Here is a 21,291-nt window from a genome sequence, read left to right as displayed (position 1 = left end):
TCGAACGAAGTTCCTGCTTCTGTTGGTCGAGCAGCGAGGTTTTCTGCCAGTGATTCTATTTTGGCTGATTCGAGAACAGGCTTTACCAATTACTCGGAACGATGATTTCCCCGAGTAACGACAAAGTTCTCCCCTTTTTCCGAAGACAAACGAACGAAAAAAGGATGAAAACGGGTGAAGCCGAAAAAACAAAAAAGGAGTCGAAATGGTCAAAGTCTGAGAACCGAATGATCTTACCGCCGAGCGGAGTGTTAAGCCGGGAACACACTTACCCGATGCTACGCCATGCTACGCTCGACGCCTTGCCACGTTTTGGTGCACATCTATCCGACGCAAGCACACGTCGCGTACAGTCCACAGCGTTTATCACAATAAACGCTATCGCAATCGCAATGCATCTTTTGTTCTTAATGCACTATTTTGAGCAAAACCTTCTAATAAATTGTTAGTTAAATTTTATGAGCACAACCATCTAATAAATTGTTTGTAAACTTAATTGTTTTAAATAAAGTTACCCCTAACCATCTAATTAAACAATGTTTATAAAAACTTATGCATTTTTGATCTCGTTGAATTTGGTTTACATTAAAATAACATGTTGTAATTAATATAACGACAAAATTACATGTACTTAGTTTGAAATAAACTACAAAAAATATGAGTGTCTTGTTCTGATGCTGCCCACCATTACAAAATGGTGTAATTTTACGAGAAAAACTATGAAATAAATTATTAATTAAATTTTATGAGTAAAACCGTGTAATAAATTGTTCCAATTTTAGTATATGTACCGCCGAAGCGAGTACGATAAATTGTTAGTTAAATTCATTATATCAAAAAATCGTATTCCGGTGTTTTGATTAATTTTCTACCAAACCATTAAAATTAATTTTTTAAAAATAAAAACTAATTAATTTTTAATCACAGTTAATTTGGTTTTTATTGAAATAAGTATGCTGTAATTAAAATTACGACAATAATACTTGTAGTTTGAATAAAAATATGAGTGTCCGGTTCTTTTGTCTTCGACTGTACTCGATGCGACCCGACGAAAATCTGGACAGTGGGGATCGCAGAGCGTCGGGTAGGTTAGCGTGGCATACCATCGGGTAGATGTGCACGTGGGTAATGCACCCTTATGGAAAATCGGAGTTTGGATTTGCGTCGGGAAGCATCGGGTGGCGTCGCATGGCGTAGCATCGGGTAAGTGTGTTCCTGGCTTTATTGTTGTTCGAAGGCGGATTATTTCGGTCATCAACTGGTACATTTAAGTGTTATCTATTTCTTTCTACGCTCAACTATTATAATACAATTACTAATTACTATAAATTAAAAGGAAACATTTTCTTAAAAGTTTAGTACCTTTAAATATTAAGAAAAATGCACGAGCTCAAACAGTAGTAATCTACAGTGGAATAATTTTTTGTAATCACTTTATTCAGTTTTAATTTTAATTAGACGGAGGGTTTCATCGAAATGGTCTGTTTCTTTCGGAAAGAAACAGAAGTCGCCGTAACTAATGAAATCGACGTTGCGATATTGAGTGGTTTCTATCATATTTGGTATGGTGGTGGTCAAAAAGATGTTGGCGGATAAATGATGCCCAAGTCCATTGTTCAGGAGGGTAATGCGATTCAAGGTGAGAGCGAGAAGAGGGAGATGTCGTGCTTAATTAATCCGAACCGGCTCATAAGAATTCTTGAAGGTGACAAATGGGATGCAGGTGAGTAATGGCCGGCGAGACAGACAGCTATCCAGGGCCGGACAACACCCGAGATTAATTGAGATCGGATGTTATTTATTATTCCCCTTTCAATGACCTTCCCCGCACAAGAATTAATGGAAAACCGACAATTAACGCTTCCACCGCGCTCTCGCGCACCTGCCTACGCGATCTTCTTTCCTTCCAATCCATGATATTAAAAAAAAAGAAAAAAGAAAGAATAATTGACCACTAGTTGCCAGTGTAGCTGTCAGGGTGTCCGAGGTATTGAACGTTCTAGCCTGGCTGTTTCAAAAGAGATAAAACGACGTGGCATGACAACACAAATGGCTGAAAATAAAAAAAAAGACATAGGAAAATAAGAGTCGCAAGCCACGGCCTCTCGGATACTCGTTTATGGAATATCGTAGGGAAACTTCTACGGAAAATACAGGGTGTTGTTTCTTCTTTAATCTACAGACAAAAATCTTTTTTTCTTTGCCAAGATTCGAGAAGGGGGCGGGTTGTTATAAGTGTTAATTTCTGAAATCCGGCTGAACTATAGCGGTTTTTATATCCTTAGACTGGTCAAATCAACAAGGAGTTGCTTAGCACGTTGGATCACCGATTTTAATGAAGCTTTTTTTGTGCCACTAGGTCAAAAAATATTACAGTTTCTTGCCCATGGCTGGACCTAGGAGCTAAGAAACTTTCTGTTTAAAAATTGACATAGTTTTCAGTATGTTTTCTGCCTTTCTTGTACATTTATTTCAGGTTAATGTTTAATGGGGCGACCGACAATGGAGTCATAATACAGTCTTAGTAGAGTCGTTAAGTCAAAATAAAAAAATTAAACAGTTTTTAGCTGGGTTCGCTGGAGTCAATTTTTTCTTGCCGATGTCAATAAGATATATTCTATCATCGCTCTTCTTACTTCCCCACACAAACACACAGAAACTATATAAACTACACAATAATTATGTAAATTAGGAAAATAAATATAAGTAACACGCCCGTTTTCTTTTAAAAATCGGAAGAGGGTAGCCAACGACCTACTCTCTCTTACCCAACGACTACCGTTATTAGGGTACAATGCCTACTCGGTTCATGTAAGCGGCCAAGGTGGCACTTTTCGATTATGTGTGACACACTGAGCGATGTTTTACAAGCGTCGTTTATCCTAAATACATGTGTCCGTGTATCAGTCAGTTATAGAGGGCCACGAGGGTTAGTGCACCAGATCACGTCTATATAGACGGGGGAGAGTGCATAACCATCTGTACTAAGGGGTAACAGAAATGTTCCAAGGTTCAGCCCCTGTTACAATGGAAATGGACTCGTAGTTGGCCGTGGTGAGACCCCTGAGGGGTACTTAGAGAAGAGGCTGTCTTCTATCTGTGACCTTCGCACGAAACTTGAGCATGACCACGTTGGACCACCATCCGAACGGCCGGCAGCGTATAAGGACGCTATGATTATGCTGAAAAGTCCCTCGAATGCTTGAGTAGTGGCGGATGGGAACGTAGTGAATCGGTTTCTCCTACTCGACTATGCTTTGCACGTAGGTGTAGGCTGAGCTCCACTGGAGGCTTTTACCGTAGGCGGTATTCCTCTACGGGTTGGTTAGCAATTCCACTTTAAACAAAACCCCGGCCGGAGCGGATCCGGTAGTTTCTACGCTAGGGAAGCTCCACTACTCTGGGAGGTAGAGAGGCCTTCTCTATCTAGGGAGTGCGCGGGACCAGGCTGATGTATTTCGGCTTAGGTAGCCCTTTGCGCGCGGCATACGGTTCGATGCTTAATGCGGACCCGACCCTTCGGAATGGGCAAGCGGGGAGCGAGGGTGTCTTGGCCTCTCGAGGCTGAGCTACCTCTACACCAACGCTGCGGCAGTAACACCATTCTGTCGTGGAGGTGCGTCAGCTCTCACCTTGAGAATCAAAACCTCCGATAAGGCCGGAAGGCTAGGTGCGGCCGTTAAAGATCCTCATTGTCCTTTGTATGACGCGTATACGGGAATGTACTGTCAATCAGTTATGGCCTATTCACAAACGTGGGAGTATATAATATTTGATTTTGTGTCTAGGGTTAGAAAACAATACGCAAGATCGATATTAATGACATGTATATAAAACGGTACAAAAATAAAAAAAACGTCACTTGCGGAGAAGGTAAAAAAGGTATTTCTTTTATAGTTTTATTTAGAATTTACAACTGTAGAATTCATTACAACAAGCCAATAAAATAGTGATAGAATACTCTGAAGAGAAATGATTTGTTAAGATTTCGTGGTTGACTCGCTCAGACGGTTTTAAACCATCATGAACGTCTTTCTTGTTTTGTAATGCATATTTCCAAATTATAAACGTTGTATATACATTAAAGAATAAAGTTTGTAGTACAGTAATGGTAATAGAGAATAATTGTCTGAGTGGAGATGTCACTCAGTAGAGGCACTCAAATGTAGGTAAACCTCAGGCAAAAACTTGTCACTCCCTATCACTCGAGTTGACATCACGAGGCGTTTCTGACAGCAGGGGAAGTGTGGTAAAGAAAAGTTGGATTGCTAAGGCATTGTGAATGCCAGTGAGTGAGGAGTGGAATTTGTTTTATGACGGTTTGATGTCGTGGGAAACATAACCGATGTTGAGATCATGGTGAAAGGTACAATTGAGCACATATATTACGCAGGGTGGGCGATCAAGACCCGAGGGGTTAAATGCCTGGATAAACTCGTACCCCATCCTCGGCTCACGTGTCCTGCATAAATCTCTTGGACTTGTTCACAAACCCCAAGATTTTAGACCATTTTATCTCGGGGAGTGATTTGGTGATGTCCGCTCCTTCAAAGATTCAATTCTTGACCTAGCATACCTATCACACTCTGCGAGGTAGTGCCTTGCCGTTTCTTCATTTATTTCGCAAAAACGGCAAAAGGGATCTGGTAGAATACCCATTACGGAGAGGTGACTTCTCAGGGGGCAATGGCCCATCAGGATACCTATCAGCCTCCTAATTCCCTTCCTTGAGATAGAGAACCAATTGGGCACTTAGAAAGGAGCGTTTGCAATGCAATGGAGGGCTTTGAACTGGAAGGATTGGATTCGATAGGAGTGGGATACTTTATCTGAGTCCCATATTTTCATGCAGTGAGATCATTTTGAGTCATGTATAGTAGATTAGTCTTGCATTGTTAAGGGATTGTTTGGATCATCTGTATAAGAGTCAGGAAAGAATTTTGTATCGTCCTTGTTGGAGTAAGTACTAGTTTCCCCCCCCCCCCGGGGGGCTTCCAACAATAAAGTCATTTCAGCCCCCTCTCACTGCACTGTTGTGGCCGATAGGGTACTCAATATTCCGCCATCGGCCCTACAGTCTAAAAGATCACCCACTTACAAGAAACAAATAAATAAATAACGTACAAATAAATACACGACACAATAAAACAACACGAATACACTTATTTACACAGATATTCACGTTTTATACACTATTTGCAAGTGAGGAAACACCCCCGTTTCTCTTAAAAAGCGGAATAGGGGATCCAACATTTGACTTGCTCGCCCGAGTACGTTTTTATGTCAGGGTTCATGCCTACTCGCTCCCTGTAGGGGGGGTGGGCAAGGCACGGCACTCCTTGACAAGATGAGACACACTGAGCAACCTTTCTCTACAAGCGGGACCCCTGCGCGGGTTTTGACCCAGAAGCAGATGTCCGTGTGTCAGGCTAGTTAGTACTACGGACGAGGTCAAACACAGAGAAAACTTCCTTTCGGTTTTCGCCGAGCTTTCGACAGTTTTATACTGTTATCTTCAGGGCCTGTTTTATTATCATATAAAAAAAGCAATTAAACATGAAAAAACAACAAATTGCACAAAAATTGAATATCTTACTTAAACCTTAATGGGGAATTAAACGACATGGTGTTTTGTGCACAGAGGTACATTATGTTTGTTGGGGCTCAGCATCTAAATATTATTTAAATTGAATAAATTAATAATTAAAAATTATAAATAAAATTACAATAAGAATTAAAAACGTGGTCGAGAAAGGTTATATATATATATATTACACAGGGCGGGCGACCAGGACCCGAGGGGTTAAAAGCCTGAGTAGGCCCGTACCCCATCCCTAAAAGGTCCGGGACCTGGTCGGCTCACGAGTCCTGCATAAACCTTTTGGACCTATTCACAAACCCCAGGATTGTGGACCATTTTATCCTGGGGAGTGTTTTGGTTATGTCCTCTCCTTCGAAAGTATTAAATCTTTCCCTAGCATACCTATCGCATTCTGCGAGGTAGTGTCGAGCCGTTTCTTCTTTTGTTTCGCAGAAGCGGCAGAAGGGGACTGGTAGAGTACCCATTATGAAGAGGTGTCTTCTCAAGGGGCAATGGCCCGTTAGGATACCTATCAGCCTCCTTATTCCCCTCCTAGAGTTAGAGAGTAACCATTTCGTTTCTTTAGGTTTGATTTCCTTCAGAAACTCCTTCGATTGCCTGCATCCGGGGGACATATTCCATTCCTTAAGGAATTGTTTCATGCCCCAGCTACTTATACTCTCTTTTGCTGTGCTTAAAGAGTGGGGTAATACCGGTTGTGGCCCGACAAACGCAGTATTTGATCCTTCCTTGGCCAGGCTGTCCGCCTCCTCGTTGCCTTAGTGCCCCTTATGAGCAGGTATCCATATGAGGGTTACCCTATTCTCATACCTGGTGATAGTCCTATTAATGAGTTCAACGGTTTCCTCTACCAGTCTAGATGTTGATAGTTCTTTTTGTAATGATTTTAGACTGGCCTGACTTTCGGAAAAATTTTTAATATCTTTTCCCTTAATCTTGTTATCCATAAGTGTTCTACAGCAAACATTGATTGCCCAGACCTCTGCCTGAAAGACCGAGGTGTTATTACCAAGAGGAGAGGAGATGCTGATCCCTAATTTAGGTATGTGTATTCCAGCACCGCTTCCCTTATCCTTAATGAGTGAGCCATCGGTGAAGCAGTCTAGGCTACGATGGTCATCATCAGACCTATAGTTATAGTCACAGGGAGTAACTACCTGAAAGTACTTTTTCACTAAAGGTGTTTTCACCTTTTTATCGCTTACACCCAGTAGTTGGTTGTTGACCTTACTTAATAAATGTAGAATTTTCGAGTGTCCTATATTATTTCCCTTATGGTTCCAGCTGCCTTCACCAATTAATCTATAGCAGCTGGTTAGTGCTTTAACCTCGAGAAAGGTTACCTCATATAAGTCTAAAAAAGTAGTAAAATCTTCCTTTCTTTGTTTTTCAGGTACATGCGATCTCAGTGCGTTTCTTAAATATATATATACAATTAACTTATCTTAAAACTTAAAACACTATACAATAAGATCACAGATTTAAAAAACAAACAAAAAAAAACGACTGATATAATATGGGGATTCCACATGAGGCGTTTGTCGATGTTAAGTCATAAGTAGCAAACAAAATTACTGTGGATAGGAAGGTATGTAGTAGGAAGGATTGCTCGCCTTAATGTGATATTAATGTACCGACATTAATTTTAATTATTTTTATTCCCCCTTCTTTAGCAAAGGCGGAAGGATGGTAAGGTGAGACTATAGGGAAAAAACGACACGGACAGAATCAATGTGAGTAGACATGATTACCGTAAATTTTTCTTTAAAAGCATAATTATTGTTTATTATCAACCTGGATAATTTATCCTTCTTCTGTAATTCTTCGACAATGGCGTTATCTTTTGGGTATTCACTATTGGGAAAGGAACGATTCTTTTTTATATTAGTCTTTTTACCTTTTTATCCACTTTCACAATTACTTTTTCCATTGTCGATTTGTATTTCTTTTCTTGGTAACAATTTTTTAACGAACAGAATTTATTATTTAATAATAAAATTGTACTTGCCATTGAGAGTAGGTCGGAATAACGCTTATCGGTTTTATTATGATGATTAATTTTCATATTCTCATTTCCCCGTTTCTTTTTGGACGTTTATTTTAATAATATACAAATAAATAATGGAAAAGTTTTTAATAATATTTACGTTAAGATGTGTTAAACTTACTCCGTACATTATTAATAAAGTATTAAGACTAAACTTTCCGTCGTGTTGTTTTAAAGTAATTATAACAATTTATGTGCATATGTTCACATTTTATCAGAATCCTCCCTAGTTTTAGAAGCTCGTTTAGAGCATACATACAAAGTTTTGTTTTAACAACTTCGCATAAAAAATTTATCTGAAAACGCTCTGTTTGTCTAAGGGTGATATGAATATATATTTAGAGGATGGGTATCATGGAATCTGGACGGCCCAGTGTTAAAACGGATGAGATAACTTTGGGAGAAAATGCTAAATTTATTTTAATCGAGTTTTGCAATATAGATTGAACCGGTTTATAACGGATTAAAAAGAAAAGTTTGGCAAAGAAAAATATATGAGTTGATATTTAGACCACACAAGGTGCACAAACTTGCTGATAAGCTAGTATATGAGCTGGTAACCAAAAGGTATAAATTTATTTGTCAATCTTGTTTTTTTCGTTAATTTTTTCCCCTAATTTTGCTAGTTTTTTTATTTGTTTAGCTTAGGAAAATTGTTGTAAACAACAGCAGAACTGTTCCTTGATCTCCTAGCTCAATATGGACAAATTTTGAGATTGATGATAACAAAAATAGTGGTAAAAATTGAATATGCAAATCTTATGGAAACTAAATTAAAAATGTGTGCCGATTAGTGATCGTTAATCGATCATTATTTAGAAATCGTGAGATGCGGTCTGGTATGGTGTATGTTTCAGAAAAAAATTTTCTTTATCGTGCCAACGTTTCGATCTTTATTGAGATCATCTTCAGGGCCTGGGTTTTACAAACATTGTTTACATTTAACAAATACATTTAGGATGTGGAAAAAAGTGAATTTATACAATGCAAAATATATTTTTTATATTCAATCAAAGTATTTCTACTCAATCGAAGTGTTTGTCTTCTGTGTAATTGTGCCATTCTTGCGTGTCGTGTTGAGAGTGCCAGTGAGATTTTGCTGTTTTATGTTTATATACGTTGGATTTTGAAGGGGTGGGGAAGGAAGTCGGTATAGAAAAGACATTTTTGTATAAGGCGTCGGCTTCTTTGAGGTGAAAAGAGCCGACGAAGGGAAACAATGTGATGGTAATGGTTCGGCCAGATTGTAGGCAATTACACAGAAGACAAACACTTGGAGTGAGTAGAAATACTTTGATTGAATATAAAAAATATATTTTGCATTGTATAAATTCACTTTTCCACATCCTAAATGTATTTGCCAAGTATAAACGATGTTTGTAAATCTCAGGCCCTGAAGATGATCTCAATAAAGATCGAAACGTTGGCACGATAAAGAAAATGTTTTTCTGAAACATACATCACACCAGACCGCATCTCACGATTTCTGAATAATTACTAAATTAAAAGTTCGTACTATCCATCAACCCATTTTTTGTTTAGTTTGATCACCTTTTTTTGCTAGTTGTTTCATTTATTCAAAAAGGGCTTAGAAGTAGAAGAAAAAAACCCGGTTCTGGGACCGTCTCACACCTCTCCCCATCTATCTTATCTTTGACTTATCTGCCATCGATACCGTGGATAGAGACGAATTTATTTACCAAACAACTTAATTTAGGGCTGTCAATAAAATTAGTAGGCTCTATAAAGCTCTAATAGGGACTTCCTTGTAAAGAGATGTCAAGAATTTGAGACACAAAAAAAGGCATCAAACCTGGTTGTTTATTAAGTTCACTTTTGTTTTCACTCTACATAAATGGCATACAGGAAAACTTGAAAATTACAGGTGCAACAGTTGGTTCAACCAGAATAAAAATGCTATCGTTTACTGACGACGTGGTGCTGCTTTCCCCCCACCGCAGGAACTTCAAAAATGATTTGATATCTAAACAGCTATGTAAAGTTTTGGAACTTTAAGGAAATCTTAATTAAACCTAAAATAATCAAGGTCTTTAATAATAGCGAGATACTAGAAAAAAATGAAATATGGTATTTTCAGAGAGGTTTATGCTAAATTTCAACTTTTTAACGCTGTACATAAAGCAGTAATTTGTTACAGTGCATCATCATGAGGATTTGAGATGTATGGTGAATTTAAAAAACTGCTTAAATTCATTAAAATCATGTCTGTGTTAATTGTACACCTTAAAATTGTACTGTAGCTGTTTGTACTAGAAGTATTGAACACGCCTGAGAAAAAATACGCTAACCTTTTGGCCAAGAATTAATGTATTAGGTAATTTTGCATGAAATTAGAGCTAATCTTAGCTATGAACAAAATGCCCACCTCGAGACCTTAAACCCTAATTTTACATTCTCTAAAGCCATATCACAAAAATTATTTTCTGAAAAAAAAAATTAGAAGAAGTAATTGATATATGATGTGTAAAGAGATGAGGTACACCCTTTAAGAGATAATAATTATATACACAGTAAATAATATACTGAAACAGGCTGTAAACGACTGATAATTCAAGTCAGGTAGAAATGCTCTTTGTAATAACTTTGTAAATGAAGACATGTATCAATTTTTATAGTTTGCCTTAGACTAACCGATTTTATAAAGAAGTGAATGGGTGCAGAGTCGTTAGCTGGCGAGGAAATGATATTGTATTTGAATGGCAGGGTGGAACTGGAGGGAAATCAAGTATTAATTATCCAATCAGCATTAATAAAAATTACCAGTGACCTGCACTTAGCAATGAAGCAAAGAAAAGTTACTATCCTTGTCCTTCTTGATTTTTCCAAAGTCTTCGATTTTGTACCTTACTCTTCTCTCCTGTTTAAACTCGAATCTTCTTCCTTCTCCAGCAGTACCATCCGTTGGTTCCACTTCTAACTTACCAATCCCCACCAAGGTGTCTCCCTTCCAAATGGCCTTACCTTCTCCTTCCTCCCTTTAAATTTTGGGGTGCCCCAAGGATCTAGCATCTCTCCTATACTTTGTTCATTTATATTAAGGGTCAGCCCGACTCCATCCAGTCCTTTAACCACCTATGCGCTGATGACTTCCAAATATACATATCTTTCCACCATTCCTATCTTCACTCTGCTATTCTCAAAATCTACAAAGACCTAAATGCCATCAACGAATGGGCACATAAAAGTTCCCTAGTCCTCAATCTGTCCAAATCCACCGCCATAATTATTGACTCCTCAATACCTCCCCAACATCGTACCTCTCATGTTAAATAACCATCCTATTCCCTTCTGCTCTTCGGTTAAAAACCTAGGAGTAGACTTGGACCAAAACCTTTCCTGGCATCCTCACATTTCCCAAATTTCCCGTCATTGTATCGCTTCCCTCAGCCTATTTCGTCGGTTTTGGCTTCTTTTACCATTCTCCACCCGCAAACTCCTTGTTTCTTCCCTAAAGCTCTGTGAAATACGGTGGTCTCTCCGAGGGGGGAACTCGCGATTGAAGCGTATTATGAATCGTTGCTTAAGATTCGTGTTCGGCTCCCCACGGGGGTCCCGGGTGTCGGGGTTGTATTCCCCACTTTCCTGGCTCTACCCCTCTTTCTGTGCACAGTATTTCCTAGGTTGCTTTCTTTTCCGAGCCTCTAAACTCTGGACCTCCCTTCCCCTTTCTATTCGTCATGCCCCCGCCTTTACCTCCTTCAAATCCCACCTGTACAATCACCTCCTTACCCTCCAAACAGAGACTGTACGTTAATATTTCATATTTTTCTTTCATATTCTTGATATTTTTTCTTATGGCTTGCCTTACTTGTATACATGGTGTCAATATTTTTATTTAATTTTATTTTTAATTTGATAGACTTCTTCCTTTATTTATTTAATTTATATTATTTTTAAGGGACACCAGTCCCAGAATAAAATTTTTGCGTCTTTTTCTTCTTAATAATAAATAAGTTCATGTTTAACAATTAAAACCAAACAGAATATAGCAATAATAGTTAATTTTATTTTTCAATAATGGGTAGATTATATAGTTAATATCATCGAAGAGCTTGAGTTTAATTTTTAAAAAATATTAATATATATTATATTATAAATGAAATAAGGGCTAATAAGTAAAAATAATTATATATTAAAAATGAAAAGTTAAATTTTTTGAATTTCAAAATTTCTCTTTGTTACGTATTCAGATTATTATCCTGTGTAATAATTATAATTGGACATTTCACTTAATGTCTAGACAAACAGAAATGAACAAAAATATTTTCTTTGTGTCAAAGGGATAATTATACGAGCTCACCCTCTCTATTTCAGATTTTCTATATCGTTTTACTTTATGACACGTAAATATAAAAGTATTGTAACAACAGATCACCGTTGAGAGAAGAGTGATAACAGAGGGCTATTTCTGGACAATCACGCCGCGTAATCGGGTCCGGCCACAATATACAATAACCTCAAATTACAACGTGCCATTTGTTCTCCTCCTCCTGGGCAACGCGCCTATTAACGTAATTGATTGCCACGGGACGGGACGGGCCCATTACCGCTCGGGGGCCGGTGACGCATTACAAATCAAATCCGGGCATGTCAGAGCGGGGCGGTTTTACTCTCCAAGTTTCTGGAGGTCATTTGGCAATCTTGAAATAGGTCTATATAATGGCTAACAAGAGGATGACCAAGTTGGTCGGTATCGGATTTGGATCCAACTTTTTGGGTAATTCTACACTCCAAAATATCGTACACGTATCTGCCTCTTCTTGTGAATAAACTCTGGTTTGTTCAAATTTTTTTTGTAAGTTTAAATTTTACGTTTTTTAGTATTTTTCGCCTTTCTACTTGCTCAAATAAACTCTGTGAATATACCGGTTTTATGTACAGCATTTTATTATGTAGATTGTAAATTATAACAAAAACTATCAAAGTTTATCAATAACCAAAAAATTCTAAAACGCAAATATTTTTCATGTAAACTAGGTCATAATTTTTATTCGTGAAACTAATATAAAATTTTGTTTTAGCGTCTCTAGAGGCTCCAAAATATAAATTTTTGTTTCAATTTAAATTTTTCGATTTGCGACTTCTAAAATTTGTCCGATTTTTGTCGTTATTGGAATATCTGATTGAAACGGCTATAATTCAAAAAAAGGCTAAAATGATTTTAACGTCAAACGTACCATTTGAAATAAGAGGATCGTCTCTTTTTAATGACGAATGTACCATTGAAATATATAAAATATTTCTATAAGAAAATATACGAAATAACAAAATTATGTGTCAGAAATCGTTTTTAAAATAGTAATGCTAATCCAAATGTTTGATGCAGTTAGAAAATGCACTTAACATTTTTTAAAATGAATAAACAATCAAGAATATCGGCCTACTAGCTTTTGAGAAAAAATATGTTAGAGCTTTCATTAGGAATGTCAGTCAACCAGAAAGGTCGACGAAATTATCAATCAAAATACTAATTTTCACTGATTTTCACGAAATTTCAGTTTACAGACCCGCATTCGAGGCTTTCTTAAGGAAGTCTTTTGCCTATCTTTATCATGGGGATGTTGTTCCATCAGGAATGAGTTTTTAACTTGATATGCAATTGATCCTTTTTTATGGCAGTGGAATTTTACATAGTTCTGGTCCTATAGGTTCTCATTCCAATGCTAGTATATTAGCCACATCGATACCCTTCTGTTCTATATTTACTTTGACCTAGAAAATAAAAAGTTTGTTCTTTATTCCAACTGCTTTTAAAGCAAGCAAGAGAATACTGGACATGATTTTATCTCAATTGAAACCAATGCTTGAAGAGCAACTTGCAGGTCACAATAAATAGTAATATTTTTGTATTCTATTCACATCTTTTTGTCTCTTTTGCCCTCAGCTTAATTTCCGCGCATTGCGACTAAATCCATGACGAATTTTCCGAGGGAAACTCCTAATTTTTGGTGGCCTGATTGGTTTTTAACTTGTGTTCTATATAAAGTCAACAATGACCGATATGATTAAAGTATACCTGACCTTATAACTATGCTATAAGATAATATAGCACATATGTTGCTATAACATATATGTATATATATATTTATACAGAGAGAGAGAGAGAGAGAGAGAGAGAGAGAGAGAGAGAGAGGAAGAGAGAGAGAGTGAAAGAGAGAGAGAGAGAGAGAACTTAAAACTGCGACCTCTTAACTAACAGGTTTATCCCCTTTATACCCCAAGAGAAGTTCTCTCATTTTGATAGGAATATTGATCATCTAGACTGGAACGAGGGAGAATTATCGGAAATTATAGGAAACCTATTAGACCTCTGCTATTAATCGGATTATTCGTTTATTCGTTTTATTAAATTTCAAACGGGCCAAATGACCCAAAACTGAGCAGCCAAGAATACGAAAAACATACAAAAAGATTTGGAATATAAAATCTTAACATTAGATAAAAAGAATAGACTACAACTGCAAAAGATAACAATAAAACGTGTGGCCAAGGGAAAAAAATTATTACATGGAGTATTGTAGGAATTTGGCGTTCGCATATTCATCCTATGATCATTATCTGAAACTTGGTGCATTGCCTATTCGAAATGCAAAATTATTTAATCCCAAACCTGTATTAGTTAAAATTTTCTTTTAGAATAAAACTTCTAACAAAATACAACCTCAAGGAAAGCAGTAAGGGCTTTCAACTTTCATTGATGAGAGGCTTACGTGGGTATCGAACAAAAATGGTACGATGAACAACTTAGCACAGAAGATTAATTAAGTCGGTGACTGCAACGGTTTAGGCGTTGACACGGAGCTCATCACTGTAAGGTAAAGGTCCCGGGTTCGAATCCAGCGGCCCTGCATTCGAACCCGTCATACAACTAACTTCTATAACAAAAGATGTCTCTTCAAAAAAAAAAAAAAAAAAATTCTAAAAGAATCCAACATATATTATTCTCTGTATAATTTAATTTTCTGCGCATAGTATTTTAAATTTTTACGCTATTTTAGTAACTATTCTGCAAATTCCAATAATTGTTTAGAAAATCCCTTACACCTGCCTACCTCAACAGTAATCCTATTATACTGGGAGCTTTCCTCTTTGGCTGTGCGGGAAGGTGCAACTGTAGTCTGCACAGCGCACGGTGGGGTGGCAACAGACAGATATATTTCTGAAATTTGTTTCTCCAGTCATTTAAATGTTAGTGAATGTATTCCTGAGTTAAACATAGGAAACGTAGAGTCCCTTAAACTAAGAACCTTCTGCGCTAAATTCACTAGTTTTCGTGGTCCGCTTGACCAATTATATCTTTTGATTAATTAAGGTTTTTAGTTGAGATAAAAAAGTCAGTGTCACGATCGGGATTCGAACCCACGATCTTCGGCTAGATACGCCGCTGCTCTACCACTTGAGCTATCGTGACCTCGATCCACTCGGACACTAACTTCCCATCGAAACCTCACCTTTTGAATTTTTTCTCGTGGTTCTATTATTTTCATTTTTAATCTATGTGTTTGTTTAAAGCCCATTATTAATTTTTTAGACTGCCTTGCCTCAGTTTATTTATTGGGTGTTAAAGGCATATATTACTTTTTAGCTTTATTCATTCATAAATTCTCGCAGGAGTGCTTTCTAAAACTTGCCACTTGAAGAGTTTTAAACGGAAAAGGTTGTCATGATCTACTTAATCCAATGTGGGATGGGAGAGATGTGTATGAACAACTACCGAATTCAGGAAAACTCTCTTGAGGTGTAAAAGAAAGTAGATAGAAATAAGCAGATCGGCGTGTAGGGAGGCTGCCGGTGTTATAATGCATGCTCGGAAAAGGGGGAAAAAAATCCAACGAATATCCATTTAAACTTCAACAAGAGCCGGAGCGGTTTCCGTTTGAACGTACGCCGGCGGGCGGCTTTTATTCCCCATTCATTTTCCTTCGAAGTTTTGCAGAGCTGGATTGTTGAAAAAGTTTATACAGTGTGTTAACTGATATTCGATGAAATACGAGATGCTCAACCTGATTTGTTCGGAACTTGTGTTCAGTTTTAAATCCGCCGATTGACAAAAGGTCCACGTTTTCAATCCGCTCACATTGGAAACAATAATAAAATTTCTAACTTATATTGTTTTTTTTTCTAACAAGAAATTAATTCATGAATAATTATTGCGCCAATGATGGTAATTAACCTGAAAAGAAAAATAAATAAAGCACTTTTTAATAGCTTTAAAATGAATTCAGACCCGATAGATGGTTATTTTTAGTTGATGAATCACTCAATTTTCTATAATTTTCCAAATACTTAGGTAAGAAATTTGAAAATTACCAAAGTTATTTGTTATATATTTATTTATTTAGTAGTCAAAAATAGGATTTTTCAAAGTGGGTTCTGCGAGAGATCCGAAAAGATGTCAATTTCACTTTTACACCTTACTAATTTTTTGGTTGTATAATTCGTAATTTCAGTAACTTTATTGTAATAGTGTGGTGTTTAGTGACCGTTAATGATTATTTAGAGATCATGAGATGCGATCTGATGTGACGTAGGTTTTAGAAAAACGTTTTCTTTATAGTGCCAACGTTTCGACTTTTATTGAGATCATCTTCAGGGCCTGGGATTTATAAACATTGTTTAAATTATACAAATACATGTAGGATGTTAATAAATGAATTTATACAATGCTAGAAATTTTAGATCATTTATTATATATATAATATTAAAGTATTTGTAGTGACTCAAAGTGTTTGTTTTCTGTGTATATGTGCCTTCCTTTGTGCCTTATCGAGAGTGCCAGTGATATATTGATGTTTTATGTTTATATACGTAGGATTTTGAAAGGGGTGGAGAAAGAAGTAGGGATAGGAAGACATTTTTATATGAGAACTGGGAAAAAATGGGTAATGGTTCCGGCTGATTATCCTTTCAGGACGGGGATAATTAGGAAAATGACAGCCAAATTTTTGAAGAATTAGACTATGTAGAAATGTTGAATGTGTGGAATGTGATGATTGTTTTATATGTTTTATGTTTTGTGTGATGTGCAGGCATACAGGCCGGTATCCATGGCCCTACAAGTCATTGCTGGCCGACCGCCTATCGATCAGAAAGCAAAAGCTCTGTACGCCAAATGGGAAATAAAGAATGACGCCTAACTTGCATCCCAGCCTCGAGCACGGAAGAAGCAGATGAGTGGATGGTGAGGGAATTGCACCTGAGAGGGGACTATTCTTCTAAGGGTCATCACACGTATCGGCTCCTCCCTAACATAGCAAACCGACTAAAGATGAAGCATCTAGCCATTGACGTCTAATCTCGCGTCTAAACAGCGATCGCCACTCGGGCGGGATTCACGGGAAACACGTCTCAGCTACTGAAAGGACATGGAGATTTTGCCGCGAAGCTCCATGCCTTCAGACTCAAACCAAGCCCGATGTGCGGAGAAGAAGAAACGGCGGAATATGTCTTCCTTAGATGTGAAATCCACATCGTTCCCGATGTACCCTGGCTCTTTGAGATAAATGAGCAAGCGGCGACTATGGATGCCCTAAAAACAGCGATCGCCTCTCGAGCGGGATTCAACGCGACACAAAAGATGTGGAAAAGTGTTATGAGACACAAACGATGGCCGACATAATAAAACAAAGAAATCAGACATGCCTATACCTCCTCCACCTGAACCGGACCGCGAGGCCCATCCCGGACGTTGTAATCTAAACTGCGACAAAGAGCTCGCCAGGTGGAGTAGAGATGCGACCGTATAATTTACAAAAGAAAGAGCATAGCTTCCGTCTATAATTCAAAAAGCTATATAGCAGCGCAATCCAAGAAGCTGCAAAGAGCCAGATATGGCTTACGTGTGGCAAACAAAAGGCACAGTGTTGTGTGATATGATGATGATATATGTATGTTATCGATACATTTCTACATAGTCTAATTCTTCAACAATTTGGCTTCCTTTCCCTACAGTTCTATAAAAACCTGAAAGGACAATCAGGCCGAACCACTTCCCATTTTTCCCATTGTCGGCTCCTTTCACATCAAAGAAGCCGACTCTTCTTACAAAAATGTCTTTCTATCCCTACTTCCTTCCCTACCACTTCAAAAACCGACGTATATAAACATCAATATCTCACTGGCACATACAATAATGACACATCTACACAGAAAACAAACATTTTGAGTGAGTAAAAATACTTTGATTGAGTCTAACATTTCTAGCATTGTATAAATCCATTTATTAACATCCTGCTTGTATTTGTATATTTTGAAATGTTTATAAATCCCAGGCTCTGAAGATGATCTCAATAAAGATCGAAACGTTGGCACTATAAAGAAAACTTTTTCTATAACCTACCTCACACCAGACCGCATCTCACGATCTCCAAATAATCATTTATTTTAAGTTTTAAATGTATCATTGGAAATCGTATAAAGTTAACATCATGTCTAACACATAACAGGATCAAAGTCCAGCAATAACTAAAATAAGAAAATATTCCACAAATCGGATGTATCTCATTAAGAAACTTTTTATTGTTAATATTTTTTGTCTATTATAGAGAAATGTATTGGAATATATTTGCAAGAGCAAATGCGTATTAAAATAATTCGTCTATTATAGTATAATAATGCCACCTTTTTCGACAGGGGACAAGGTGCGACCTAGGCATTTACGTGGACAAACGACTGACATGGGACCCACATGAGCCTTAAACGACAAGAACTGATGAAACGGCACAAAATCCTCTCACGACTACTTGACAAACGGCCTAACTTATCACTATCCAACAAAAGGCTACTTTAGAACTCCATACTAATACCAATAGGAACATACGGACATCTGGGGTTCAGTAAAGTGCTCAGATTGCAAAAATTCTTCAAAAACCGGACGCCATATTTTACGTATTATGTGCAACTACTCACAAAAGTCTAAATATTTTCATTGTTTACGAAGCAAATCTATCCCATTACTGTAAATTCCAATTCCAAAGGAAAATTTCTTCCTCCCACTAAAAAACTATTGATTGAAAAAGTTTCGTCATATTCTATTCAATCCCAAACTGAAGAGACAGTGATTAAATGAACAGTGACAATAACAGTAATAGAGAATGAAAAAAAAATCTGAATGCATCAAACGATAAAATGTGTACATATTACGTGCGTAGTTTCTTCAATCAATGCATATTTTTGTTAATTTTTTACTTTTTTCCTCAACGAGGGTCGATGTAGATGTGTCATGTATGTATCAGTGAAATTGGTATTCTGAGCCTTTTGAGAGGGAGTGTGAAGAAGAATCTTCTGCTGCTTCGCATAATCGATACGTACCGTGATGTTTGAGCCAATATTTCCTAAGTTCTCTTCTGCTACAATCCGGAGTTTTCCTGCTTCCTTTGATGCGTTCCTTTTTTTTCAAAATCTTCCAAAATTAATTTTTGAATTGTTTTAGTCCAGTTAGTGAATTTTCTTTCGTAAGATGGTTGTTGATAGCATGGATTTTTTCTTCAATAATTAAAAGTAAACTGTTAAGACTTACGACTGTTTTAGTATAGGATACTGCGAGATTGTGCATTTGGTTCCAATGGTCCTCCTCTCATCACTAGGCGTTAGAATGTAGGCGTCGTGTCCAGGATGATGAAGGGGAGACTATTCATTTCATCAACTTATTGTCTCGGCCATCTTTGCAGGCCACTAGTGCGCTCGCCGGTTGTGCTCTTCGGAGCCAGCTTTAGAGTGGAGAATCCTTCCCAGACATTTCGTTGTTGCCATTCCGCGACGGGTGGTACAATGTGGTACAACCTCGTGTCCTCATCCACATCCCTCAAAACAGGTTCCTTCATTCTTCCCTGTGACCCCTCCCTACCCTTGGTTACAAGGGGAGGTTCGGGCGCAAAATAATGGTGCAACACTGAGGGCATGGCAACCTCTCTAAAGCACAAGCTGTACTCGTGTCAACCTTGGGTCGGCATGGGGCGGCGGGTGCCTTATCAGAGGCACACGAGGGTTAGGGTACCAGATCCTGTCTGGATAGACGGGGAGGGTGTATAACCATCTGTACTACGGGGTAACAGGTTAGGGATGGTTAGACTGAGGCTGTCTTCTATCTGGGACCTTTCGTGAAGCGTGCGTATGGCCCGTTCCTCACGGGAGACGTTGCGACCGGACGACAGCATGTAAGCGTTGAGGACGTCATGATCATGCTACAGTCCCTCGAATGCTTAATAAGCGATTGGAAAAGGGTAGTTTATCGGCAGTCTTTGACTCGAGTATGCTTTGCATTGTTGTGCGTATGACCGGCGTTGTACCCTTGGGGAAGCGAAGGATCGGACCACCTAGGCTAGACCTATGGCGTCCCTCGATTACGTGCAGCAGGTGTAGGCTGAGCTCGATAGGGGACCTTTTTACCGTAGACAGTGCTCATCTAGGGGGTGGGTAGCAATCCCACTATAATCCGAAACCGTTGTCGGGGCGTTCCCGGAAGTTTCTACGCTAGAGGAGCTTCTACACTCAGAGAGATAGAGTCGTCTTCTCTATCTAGGGAGTACGCGAGGGGGGGGACGGGCTGATGTATTTCGGCCCGTTAGCCCCTCGCGTGCGGCGTACGACCCGACGCACAATGCGGGCCCGACCATTCGGAGTGGACAAGCGGAGAGCGGGGCTACTAGGGGCCGGGACACCACTACACCAATGCTGCGGCGGTAACACTTTTCCGTCGTATGCAGAGGTGCGTCAGCTCTCATCTTGAGAATCAAAACGTCCGATAAGGCCGTATAGGCTAGGTGCGGACGTTAAAGATCCTCTTGTCTTGTTGACGATGAGTAATCGGGGTAACAGAACTGCTCCACGGTTCAGCCCCTGTTACACTGGGAATGGACTCGTAGTTGGTCGTGGCGACACCCCTGGCAAGTACGTGGAGGAGAGGCTGTCTTCTATCTGCGACATTCGCACGAAACTTGCGTATGACCATCGTTATTACCCAGCCTCACGCGATACGACAGAGCGGACCGAAGCGTATAAGCGTTGAGGACGATATGACTACACTGACAGAGTCCTTTTGAATGCGTGAGTAGTGGCGGATGGCAATGGATAGTGAATCGGTTGCTCAATTAGCAATTCCACTTTAAATTAAACCGCGGCCGGAGCGGATCCGGAAGTTTCTACTCTGGGGAAGCCTCAATACTCTGGGAGATATAGTGGCCTTCCCTATCTAGGGATCGCGCGGGAGACCAGGCTGATGTTTTTCGGCTCAGGGAACCCTTTGCGCGCGACATACAGTTCGTTGCTTAATGCGGACCCGACCACTCGGAATGAGCAAGCGGAGAGCGAGGTTTGTTGTTTCCAAATCAAAATTTGGGATATTCCCTTAACTATTAACCGAGCTCGATGAGGGTCTGTACAACCTACACCTTGACCTCCTTTTCAGGGTATTAACTACTTTTGGAGGCATGTCTCTATGGCTTCATCAGTTTATTTCTATTCACCTTTTTCCTAAACAGTGGCCCATCGAAGGCTGGTTTTATATTTTCTTCCTCCTTTATTTTAATTAACTGCTCGGCTCAATAATCAGTAGTGCTTGCAGGAACTCCAAAAGAACTGCCAGGGTTCTTTTCACAGGCTACTTTCAGGGTTTTCGGAATAA

This window comes from Cimex lectularius, unplaced genomic scaffold, assembly GCF_000648675.2.
Source record: "Cimex lectularius strain Harlan isolate CLEC.00 unplaced genomic scaffold, Clec_2.1 scaffold191, whole genome shotgun sequence".
NCBI lineage: Eukaryota > Metazoa > Arthropoda > Insecta > Hemiptera > Cimicidae > Cimex > Cimex lectularius.
This window is presented reverse-complemented; position numbering follows the sequence as displayed.